Here is a 13,001-nt window from a genome sequence, read left to right as displayed (position 1 = left end):
TATTTTTTGACAATATTGGTTTTGCAAGTCACACAAAATAATCCACCCCAAAAAATCACAGAGCACTAAGGCGCTAAAGTCTGGCAGGCTACAGATGTGTGCACATCCTTCCGGGGGTGTGAATCCATCTCCGTGCTGCGCCACTGAACCAGCGCTCCGACAGAGGAAAAAGGCGGAATGGGGGTAATTTCATAATTCACACAAGGGATCGATGTGACACAATCTGTAGGGAAGGCTATTATTCTGTGGTATTTCTACAAGTTGTGTAGGCAGACATTCGCGGATGACAGGGCCAGCCAAAAAGTAGGCAGGCACTCGAAAATCATCATTAAATTATCATAAAGGTTTAGACTACCATATACCTTAATGTAATCAATTGCGCACAACAAACCATCTAACGTGATTTCACATTACAGACTAAATAGTATTGTGGGCCTACCGAAATCCATGACTCTTGCATTTAACATGCAACTCACATAGACCTAGACATAATAAACCATAGAATTAAGACTATCAGACTTGAACATAATGCCCTGATATACAGTATATCACAAAACTGAGTACACCGCTCACATTTTGTAAATATTTGAGCATATCTTTTCATGTGACAACACTGAAGAAATGACACTTTGCTACAATGTAAAGTAGTGAGTGTACAGATTGTATAACAGTGTACATTTGCTGTCCCCTCAAAATTACTCAACACACAGCCATTAATGTCTAAACCGCTGGCAACAAAAGGGAGTACACCCCTAAGTGAAAATTGTAAAACTGATTTGAGTTTGCCTGCTATTAAAGTCCCCGGCCACTAAGAGCGCCACTTCTGGGTGAGCATTTTCTTGTTTGCTTATGGCCTAGAATTGGTTGAGTGTGGTCTTAGTGCCTGCCTCGGTATGTGGTGGTAAATAGATGGCTAAGAATAATATAGATGAGAACTCTCTTGGTAGGTAGTGTGGTCTACAGCTTATCATAAGGTACTCTACCTCAGGCGAGCAATACTGCGAGACTTCTTTAATTTTAGACATTGCGCACCAGCTGTTATTGACATTAAAGACACACACCCTCACCCTTACTCTTACCAGTCATAGCTTCTCTGTTCCGTTGGTAGGATAATCATAATCGTATGTTATCAATTTTATTTTACAGTGATTGCATGTTAGCAAATAGAATTGGCAGTAGGAGTTTACTCGCTTGCCTACGAATTCTCAAAAGGCAGGCAGATCTGCGTCCTCTTTTCCTCGGGAAAGCAGTATATCTTTCTCGTCGGGGTCATTAAAGGATAAAGCTTCTTCCAGTTCGTGGAGATCCTGGGATGGCGTGTTTACACGTGGTCTGTTGTGAGGCCTGTTGAACGTACTGCCAAATTCTCTAAAAGAAGTTTGGAGGCGGCTTATGGTAGAGAAATTAACATTAAAATCTCTGGCAGCAGCTCTGGTTGACGCGGTCAGTGGACACTGTCACCATGCTAATTGCACTCTCCCTCAAAACTTAAAACGTCTGTGGCATGGTGTTGTGTGACAAAACTGCACATTTGAGAGTGGCCTTCTATTGTCCCCAGCACAAGGTGCACCTGTGTAAAGTTCATGCTGTTTAATCAGCTTCTTGATATGCCACACCTGTCAGGTGGATGGATTATCTTGGAAAATTAGAATTTGTAAGGACAGACACTGGGAGACGAGGAGCAAGTACAGGGAGTGAATATTTAATGAATAAACAGACAGGAAACAAAACACGAACAGCGTCTGGACAAGGGACACATTACGACATTAATGCTGACTCGGGGAACAAACTGAGGAAGTGACAGATATAGGGGAGGTCATTAATAACATGATGGAGTCCAGGTGAGACCGATGAAGTATTGATGAGCGTAATGATAAGCAGCCTGTCAATCTCAAGCGCCAGAGAAGGGGAGCGGGAGCATACGTGACAAGAAATGCTCACTAACAGGGATGTAAACAAATTTGTGCACAACATTTGAGAGAAATACGCTTTTTGTGAGTATGGAACATTTCTGGGATATTTTATTTCAGATCATGAAATATGGGACCAACACTTTACATGTTGCATTTATATTTTTGCTCAGTGTAGATACCCAAGAAAACAATGCAAATGACTTTGAAGGACCTCTCGTGAGATATATATTCTGTTAATGTTGTTGTCATGGGCTGAATACAGTATGTTATTGTAGGATGACTATATTATTTAGATATAAACATGGACCGTGTCATCATAATTTTCCATACAAATCTTATACATTTATTATAAGGGCTCTTTGTTGCAAGCAGGGGGATACTAATCTACTAATAGGTTTTGCTAGATTATAATGTAATTATAATTAATGTATTTCCACACGCATAGCCATGGGAAGCAGGGGTGCTAAAGGTGCTGCATCCCCTGAAAATGTGTATATATATATATATACAGTGGGGCAAAAAAGTATTTAGTCAGCCACCAATTGTGCAAGTTCTCCCACTTCTCCCAGGTACACTTCAACTATGACAGAGAAAATTAGAAGAAAAAAAATCCAGAAAATCACATTGTAGGATTTTTTATGAATTTATTTGCAAATTATGGTGGAAAATAAGTATTTGGTCACCTACAAACAAGCAAGATTTCTGGCTCTCACAGACTTGTAACTTCTTCTTTAAGAGGCTCCTCTGTCCTCCGCTCGTTACCTGTATTAATGGCACCTGTTTGAACTTGTTATCAGTATAAAAGACACCTGTCCACAACCTCAAACAGTCACACTCCAAACTCCACTATGGCCAAGACCAAAGAGCTGTCAAAGGACACCAGAAACAAAATTGTAGACCTGCACCAGGCTGGGAAGACTGAATCTGCAATAGGTAAGCAGCTTGGTCAGGCTCAGCCATTGAGTAGTGGCAGTGCCTCTCGCAACAGCACCTCTGTTGTGTCTGTCACAGTTACCTGGAGCTCTATACCCATCTGTCGTCTGGAGAGAAGACGATGGAGAACCTGGAGAGATGTGAAAAGAGCAGACACCTGGGATGGTGGGATGCAGAAGGGTGTGAGAGGTATTGAGGGGATGATAGAGTTCCCCTAGTATTCTATGTGTGGGGCAGAGGAGGCAGAAGGGTGTGAGAGGTATTGAGGGGATTGTGGGGATGATAGAGTTCCCCTAGTATTCTATTTGTGGGCGGAGGAGGCAGAAGGGTGTGAGAGGTATTGAGGGGATGATCGAGTTCCCCTAGTATTCTATGTGTGGGCGGAGGATGCAGAAGGGTGTGAGAGGGATTGTGGGGATGATAGAGTTCCCCTAGTATTCTATGTGTGGGCGGAGGAGGCAGAAGGGTGTGAGAGGTATTGAGGGGATGATAGAGTTCCCCTAGTATTCTATGTGTGGGCGGAGGAGGCAGAAGGGTGTGAGAGGTATTGAGGGGATTGTGGGGATGATAGAGTTCCCCTAGTATTCTATGTGTGGGCGGAGGAGGCAGAAGGGTGTGAGAGGTAATGAGGGGATGATCGAGTTCCCCTAGTATTCTATGTGTGGGCGGAGGATGCAGAAGGGTGTGAGAGGGATTGTGGGGATGATAGAGTTCCCCTAGTATTCTATGTGTGGGGCGGAGGAGGCAGAAGGCAATAAAAAAAAAATCAGTGCCACATTTCCCATCTTATCACAGAAGAGGATTGTGGGTAATATAAGGCCTTCCCCCAGAGGTACGGAAGGGGATGAACATGTTACAATGACACGGAGAGAGTGAGAGAGAGAGAGAGAGACAGACATAGATAATAGACTGTGAGTGCAATTCAGGCAGGGCAATGTCTGAAATGTCCCGTCTTCTTCTTACACAGTGAATGTGCTATGCATCAGTCCATCCCCACTGATCTGACAACCAGGGAAGCACCTCTATCAAAACTGACAGAGGGATATATTGAGTCCTCAGCACTGAGATGCGACTTACATGATTGAGAATCATTAGTGGCTGTCAGGCGTTTCTCTCTGTCTCGCTCTCTCTCTCTCTCACACTTCAGTATCTAGATGCACTGCTCTTTTACTCATCTGCCCCAGTGGCTCTGAATCACGCTCCCTGTGTCTTTCTATCATATTAACATGGTTGCCTGGGAGAGTGGATTTATATTATTGTTACCTCTGAAGTTATTTATAGAGGGGAAATATACAATTCTCTATTATCTTTGTGTGTGCTAATATCCTAATTAAATCATACACATACTAATCCTGCAAATCCCCCCCCATACAGCTGGAGACCATGTTTATTAGAACGGCTCATTACGCCACACGTGACAACAACTAGAAGTTTGGTTTGTGGGAGCTCCTGTACGCAGGGAGGAACTCCCCTCTCTGGACCTCCTCAGGGGGATTAGTGAGCAACTGCTGTGCCTTGGCAGGTAGAGACACTAGGTGCACCCACAGATAGAAATCCTGTTCACAGCACACGCTGTGAAACTACACCAGGAACACAACTCAAGAAGGAGCACCACAAGGCAGAGCCACCAAGTGCAAGACGACGTTTGTGACAGTTACAGCCTGAATTCAAAATTAATTAAATAGGTATTTTTCCTCGCACAATACCACAAACTGACAAAGTGAAAACATGTTTTTAGAAATGTTTGCAAATGTATTGATAATGAAATACAGAATTATGTAAATGAGATAAATATTCACACCCCTGAATCAATATTTGTTATAATCACCACTGGAAACGATTACAGCTGTTTCCGGGCAAATCTCTAAGATTGTTAATAATTTCTAGACTACCATTTTCAAGTCTTGCCAAAGATTTTCAAGCAGATTTAAGCCAAAACAGCTGTCTTAGTATGCAACTCCAGTGTATATTTGGCCTTAAGTTTTACGTTTCCTGTTATTTTCCTGCTAAAAGGTAAATTTGTCTCCCAGTGTCTGTTGGAAAGCAGACTGAACCAGGTTTTCCTCTAGGATTTTGTGTGTGCTTAGCTCTATTCAGTTACTTTTAAGCCTAGAAAACTCACTAATCTTTGACGATGACGAGCATACACAACATGATGCAGCCACAACTGTGCTTGAAAATATGAAGAGTGGTAGTCAGTGATGTGTTGTGTTGGATTTGCCCCAAACATAATGCTTTGTATCACGTTCTGTATTCAGGATATGAAGTTAATTTCTTTGCCACATTTTTTGCAGTTTTACTTTAGTGCCTTTTAGCAAACAGAATGCATGTTTTGGAATATTTGTGTTCTGTACAGGCTTCCTTCTTTTCACTCTGTCATTTAGGTTAGTATTGTGGAGTAACTACAATGTTGTTGATCCATCCTCAATTTTCTCCTATCACAGTCATTAAACCCTGTAACTGTTTAAAAGTCACAATTGGCCTCATGGTGAAATCCCTGAGTGGTTTCCTTCCTCTCTGGCAACTGAGTTAGAAAGGACACCTGTGTCTCTGTAGTGACTGTTTTTTTTGATACACCATCCAAAGTGTAATTAATAACTTCCCAATTTTTTTTACACACCTACCAATAACAATAACTTCTACCTATCCATCCTTCTTTGTGAGACATAGGAAAAACCTCCCTGGTCTTTGTGGTTGAATCTGTGTTTGAAACTCACTGCTCGGCTGAGGGACCTTACATATGATTGTACAGTGGGGCAAAAAAGTATTTAGTCAGCCACCAATTGTGCAAGTTCTCCCACTTAAAAAGATGAGAGAGGCCTGTAATTTCCACCATAATTTCCAAATAAATTCATTAAAAATCCTACAATGTGATTTTCTGGATTTTTTTCTTCTCATTTTGTCTGTCATAGTTGAAGTGTACCTATGATGAAAATTACAGGCCTCTCATCTGTTTAAGTGGAAGAACGTGCACAATTGGTGGCTGACTAAATACTTTTTTGCCCCACTGTATGTGTGGGGTACAGAGATTAGGTAGTCATTCAAAACCATGTTAAACACTATTATTGCACGTAGGCCAGTTACACAACATCTCAATTTAATTAATTTTAAATTCAGGCTGTAACACAGCAAAATGTGGAAAAAGTCAAGGGGTGTGAATACTTTCCGAAGGCACTGTAGACTTCCCTTTCAGTCATATTATCCACAGCCCTCCAAAGAAGCCACCCTCGTCCCCAAAAATTATTTCAGCTGTTTCCCTTTATACTGGTAGAGTAATCCCCTTAACATTCTACGTGACCACCATTGAAAATAACTGTTATCATGGAGTTCATAATTTGTTAATGGTCTCCAAATAGCTTCTATCAATGGAGGCCAACCCACCTTCGTTCCGACCGTAAATTATTATCACAGTCTCCTAGGAGCTTCTATCAATGGAGGCCAACCCACCTTCGTTCCGACCGTAAATTATTATCAGTCTCCTAGGAGCTTCTATCAATGGAGGCCAACCCACCTTCGTTCCTACCTTTGTTTATCATCACAGTCTCCCAGAATCTTCTACCAATGGAGTCCCACCCACCTTGGTTCATACCTATGCTTTTGGGTCAGTTTAATTTAACATGGAGCAGCAGGGGATGTGTGGATAGAGAGTGAGTCTAAATGTGTCCTCCAGCTGCTGTAGATTTAGAGGATTGCTGGGATTTCTAGGGTTTTAGTACCAGTGCCACCATTAGATACTATTGGTGTTCCCTTCAGCAGATGACAGCTCAGCTCCACATTTACCTCCTGCACTTCCACAATCATTACGGGTCTTTATGAGTCTATGGATCAGTCCTGAGGTTTGCTATTAAAGGAGGATGAAAATCTGAATTGTTAACGCATGTTTGAATGACACATGGAGATAGGTCGGACTAAATTAACGTGTAACCAAGTATATGTTACATTGTACCTACAAAGTATATGCCTAGTTTCTATGCCTATTCTTGTTGTTGTGTTTTTTTACACTCTTTTTGAACCTGGCTTAATGGAATGTCTGCAGCATCCTGACTTGCTGCCTCCAAGGGGCAAAAGCACTAAGCCAAGCCCAGAGAACAGACTGTATTGAGTGTTGTGGGCTGCACTATGAAGTTCAACACTTCACACTGTCTTGTGACAGTGACAAGTTGTGACAGGATCATCATACAGCACACTGTAGCCTTATACAGCTGCCCGGTGTATGATTAGCACACGACAACAAAACAAAAGCACAGAAATATAGCTAATTCAGCATGCAGAAACATGGAACAACAACTTATTCGAACCTGGGGATAAAGACAGATCTCATCATTTCAGGGGATTCAGAATCATAGTTGTTTACAATAAATAATGCAATTTAGAGTTTATTGGATAGAAAATTACATGCAATTTACATTGTGAAATGAGATAAATAATGAACATGGTATAACAAAACAGAACATGACAGCGCAGCTTGACCACAACTGAAGTTACATGCAGTATTAGTCGTTGTGCCTCAACTCTCAACAATAGCCCCCACAATATATAGGCAATCAGGGGTTAAATGTTCAATGTTAAATTCAAATCTCCTTACCATCATATCTAAGCCAATATTTTTTTATTTAACCTTTATTTAACTAGGCAAGTCAGTTAAGAACAAATTCTTATTCTTAATATGAGACCAGGCTCAATGAAAATCAACTTTGAGGTACACAACACACTCCCCGTCTCTCATCGTGAGCTGTCCGTCTGTTACCAAGAACCACATTATGGATTTTTAACAGGGTCGTTAGCATTAGGAAAAAAATAAAATTTCTTGCCCAGAACTAGCTCAACATCTAGGTGTCGGATAAGAACAAGACTACAGTACAGTGTCCATAAAGTGACCATTAGACTTTCCACCTTTCGGACTGAATTCATTTGTAGGGCAACAGTTTAGATTAAATATATAATTTATCGCTCTCACGTGCACATTTCCGTTCATTAAGAAACATCAATTGGCTAGCTTTTTGTAGCATTTCTGTCAATGCTAACATATTTTCAGCCGAATCACAGAGTTCTATTTAACCAGGTCAGCTTCTGTAAGCTAATATTAGCTTTGCTTGTCCAAGTCCAGCAGCCAGCCTTTGTAGCTAGCTAACTAACACCAGTGAGCTGAAAGCTAGCTAGCTAACGAACAGGCAAAGAAAGCTATATTTGCTTATGGAAGGATAGTTACACAAATGACTTCAGCCATTAACTAGCTAGCGAGAGCCAGACAACAATAGCCGATACCAAAATAAAATAATACCAATCTATATTTTCAAAGGCAAGTGTCTCCTGCTCATATTTCACAACCTCCATGTGCTTTTGGAGTTGCCTTTACGCAATTGAGCAAAAATAATAGGCATACACTTGATTTAGGCTACATTATTGCATGCTAAATGTTTCTGATCAGTGATAGATAGGCAAACGAATATAGAGATACCACCTCCACGTATTTGCCCTGCCGGAGAATTAACCAAATATACAGATGGAGATTCAGTGAAACAAAATCACTGCCTAAAGTCACAGGCTAGGGAGTAGACCTAGACTACTAAAAGACTGTGAGTGAAGAGCAAAACAATCCAGCTGTTAAACTACATGCTGGAACAATGTTCTGATCAGTGCTAACGAATGAGCCAACTAAACAAGATGATCCTGAGCAGCACTCACCTCAACTTAGCAAACATTTCCACAACCAAATTCTAGCTTTAATCAATATCCAAATGGAGATTCAGTCAAAATAAAAATCTGACATTGATTGACTTATCAAGACAAGTCCCTATGCTTGTCTCAAAAGCAGCGTGAAATGGTGCTGAAATAGTTGAACACACGCGGGTAGGCTATTGCTTCAAATGTATTATATCAATTGGATGACGTTGGGAGTTTCAGCAAGAAACAATTTGATGCCTTCAATTGCATTAGCCTTTTATTCCCATATTTTTGTCACCCAGTGATATTTATTCCCACAGTAAGTCTTTATGAATCCATCCAGTGGTGGTTGAGAACACAGTGCATATGGTGGGCTATGTGAAGAGATGGGTGAAGTGACATGTCTGGCAAAGATTAGAACTGCAAGGAGGATAGTAGTAACAGGCACTGCCTAGCAAAAATCAAGACATTAAGAGCGTAGTGCGTGCCAATGCCGCCTCAACATTATGGCTACATTTCATACTAAGCCGTAAGCAGAACTTTATGTCAATCATGACTAGTTTGGTTGGCGGAAATACAAGTAGTGGCTTTATCGCTGGCAATAACTTTCATAAATAAATAAAAGTCTGCAAAAAGTTGGCGGGAAAAACATCTTGGTTTGCATAAGATAAAAGTTTACAAAAGTGGCACGGGCGATACCATGTGACTAGAAAAGAGCTCTCTCTCTGCCTCATTCTCTTACTTCCTGACCTCTTTTAACTCCTGGACCTTGTGTTGCAGGTCGTCTCTCCTGAAGGTGAGAAGTGTCCTCAGGCCTACCAAGGGGCCTTCGCTTTTCATGGAAAGAACTAGTAACCTGTAACGTGGTTGGTTCGTCTGTTGAATGAAGAGAGTCAGACCGAAATGCAGCGTGTATGTTACTCATGACTTTAATGAAGATAATCGCGGTACATGAAATAACTGTATATGAAAACAACAAACGAAACGTGAAACCTATTACAGCCTATCTGGTGACTACAACACTAAGACAGGAACAAACACCCACAAAATACAACGCGAAAGTCAGGCTGTCTAAATACGGTTCTCAATCAGAGACAACGACAAGCACCTGACTCTGATTGAGAATCGCCCCAGGCAGCCAAGCCTAACTAGACACACCCCTAATCATACACAATCCCAATTACTACAAACCCCAATACGAAACACAACATATAAACCCATGTCACACCCTGGCTACCCAAACATATACCAAAAACACAAAATACAATGACCAAGGCGTGACAGAACCCCCCCCCCCCCCCCCCCTAAGGTGCGGACTCCTGGACGCACCTCAAGAGCATAGGGAGGGTCCGGGTGGGCGTCTGTCCATGGTGGCGGTTCTGGCTCAGGACGTGGACCCCACTCCATTAATGTCCTAGTTCCTCCCCTACGCGTCCTGGGATAATCCACCTTCTCCGCCGACCATGGCCTAATAGTCCTCACCCAGATCCCCACATAACTGAGGAGCAGCTCGGGACAGAGGGGCAGCTCAGGACAGAGGGGCATCTCGGGACAGAGGGGCATCTCGGGACAGAGGGGCATCTCGGGACAGAGGGGCATCTCGGGACAGAGGGGCAGCTCAGGACAGAGGGGCATCTCAGGACAGAGGGGCATCTCAGGACAGAGGGGCATCTCAGGACAGAGGGGCAGCATGGGACAGAAGCAGCCCGGTACTGAGGGGAAGCCCGGTACTGAGGGGAAGACCGGTACTGAGGGGAAGCCCGGTACTGAGAGGAAGCTCAGTACTGAGAGGAAGCTCAGTACTGAGAGGAAGCTCAGTACTGAGAGGAAGCTCAGGCAGGTAGTAGGCTCCGGTAAATCCTGGCTGGCTGGTGGAACTGGATGATTCAGGTTGTCTGGCCGATCTAGAAGATCTTGGCAGACTGGCACTTCTGGCGGATCTCGGCAGACTGGCACTTCTGGCGGATCCTGGCAGACTGGCGACGCTGGGCCGACTGGCGGCGCTGGGCAGACTGGGAGCACTGGGCAGACTGGGAGCACTGGGCAGACTGGGAGCACTGGCGGCGCTGGGCAGACTGGGAGCACTGGCGGCGCTGGGCAGACTGGGAGCACTGGGCAGACTGGGAGCACTGGACAGACTGGGAGCACTGGGCAGACTGGGAGCACTGGGCAGACTGGGAGCACTGGCGGCGCTGGGCAGACTGGAGACTCCGGCAGCGCAGGAGAGGAGAAAGGCTCTGGCTGCGCTAAACAGGCGGGAGACTCCGGCAGCGCAGGAGAGGAGAAAGGCTCTGGCTGTGCTAAAAAGGCGGGAGACTCCGGCAGCGCAGGAGAGGAGAAAAGCTCTGGCTGCGCTGAACAGGCGAGGCGCACTGGAGGCCTGGTGCGTGGTGCTGGAACTGGTGGTACTGGCGCGAGGACACGCACAGGAAGCCTGGTGCGGGGAGCTGCTACCGGAGGACTGGTGTGTAGAGGTGGCTCTGGATAGACCGGACCGTGCAGGCGCACTGGAGCTCTTGAGCACCGAGCCTGCCCAAGCTTACCTGGCTCGATGCCCACTCTAGCCCGGCCCATAGGAAGGGCTGGTATGTGCCGCAGCTGGCTCTGCACCCGCACTGGAAACACCGTGCGCTCCATAGCATAACACGGTGCCTGCCCGGTCTCTCTAGCCCAACGGTGAGCACAGGGAGTATGCGCAGGTCTCCTACCTGGCATAACTATTCTCCCTTCTAGCCCCCCCCCAATAATTTTTTTGGGCTGTTTTTCCAGTTTCCAACCGCGTTGCCGTGCTGCCTCCTCATACCTGCGCCTCTCCGCTTTAGCTGCTTCTATTTCCTCCTTGGGACGGCGATATTCTCCCGGCTGCGCCCAGGGTCCTTTACCGTCTAATATCATCTCCCAAGACCAGAAGTCCTCATATTGCTGCTCCTCACAATGAACAGGGAGAGTAGGCTCAGGTCTGACTCCTGACTCAGCCACTCTCTCTCTGCGCTTTCCCCCGTTACTTTCAGTTTTCGCTCTGCGCCTCCGTGCTTTCCTTTTCGACTCCATACGTCTATAGCCCTCTTCGCATTGCTGTAGGGAATCCCAGGCGGGCTCCTGCACTCGCTCTGGGTCGGCCGCCCACCTGTCGATTTCTTCCCACATAGTATACTCCATGCTTCTGCCATCCATAACGTCCTCCTTTAGATCCTGCCAGTTCACACGCTGCTCGGTCTGTGAGTGGTGGGTGTTTCTGTAACGTCATTCGTCTGTTGAATGAAGAGAGTCAGACCGAAATGCAGCATGTATGTTACTCATGACTTTAATGAAGATAATCGCGGTACATGAAATAACTGTATATGAAAACAACAAACGAAACGTGAAACCTATTACAGCCTATCTGGTGACTACAACACTAAGACCGGAACAAACACCCTACAAAATACAACGCGAAAGTCAGGCTGTCTAAATACGGTTCTCAATCAGAGACAACGACAAGCACCTGACTCTGATTGAGAATCGCCCCAGGCAGCCAAGCCTAACTAGACACACCCCTAATCATACACAATCCCAATTACTACAAACCCCAATACGAAACACAACATATAAACCCATGTCACACCCTGGCTACCCAAACATATACCAAAAACAGAAAATACAATGACCAAGGCGTGACATAACCGATAAGACAGGAAAAGTACCTTTCAGGGAAAGAGTAGCTGCAATTAAGTACACTTCTTTTTTTCTTTTTTTTCACCTTTATTTAACCAGGTAGGCTAGTTGAGAACAGGTTCTCATTTGCAACTGCGACCTGGCCAAGATAAAGCATAGCAGTGTGAACAGACAACACAGAGTTACACATGGAGTAAACAATTAACAAGTCAATAACACAGAGAAAAAAGGGGAGTCTATATACAATGTGTGCAAAAGGCATGAGGTAGGCGAATAATTACAATATTGCAGATTAACACTGGAGTGATAAATGATCAGATGATCATGTACAGCTAGAGATATTGGTGTGCAAAAGAGCAGAAAAGTAAATAAAAACTGTGGGGATGAGGTAGGTGAAAATGGGTGTGCTATTTACCAATATATTATGTACAGCTGCAGCGATCGGTTAGCTGCTCAGCTAGCTGATGTTTGAAGTTGGTGAGGGAGATAAAAGTATCCAACTTCAGCGATTTTTGCAATTCGTTCCAGTCACAGGCAGCAGAGTACTGGAACGAAAGACGGCTGAATGAGGTGTTGGCTTTAGGGATGATCAATGAGATACACCTGCTGGAGCGCGTGCTACGGATGGGTGTTGCCATCGTGACCAGTGAGCTGAGATAAGGCGGAGCTTTGCCTAGCATGGCCTTGTAGATGACCTGAAGCCAGTGGGTCTGGCGACGAATATGTAGCGAGGGCCAGCCGACTAGAGCATACAAGTCGCAGTGGTGGGTAGTATAAGGTGCTTTAGTGACAAAACGGATGGCACTGTGATAAACTGCATCCAGTTTACTGAGTAGA

This window comes from Oncorhynchus gorbuscha, linkage group LG17 (genome assembly GCF_021184085.1).
Source record: "Oncorhynchus gorbuscha isolate QuinsamMale2020 ecotype Even-year linkage group LG17, OgorEven_v1.0, whole genome shotgun sequence".
Classification (NCBI taxonomy): Eukaryota; Metazoa; Chordata; class Actinopteri; order Salmoniformes; family Salmonidae; genus Oncorhynchus; species Oncorhynchus gorbuscha.
Note: the sequence above shows the minus strand (reverse complement) of the source record.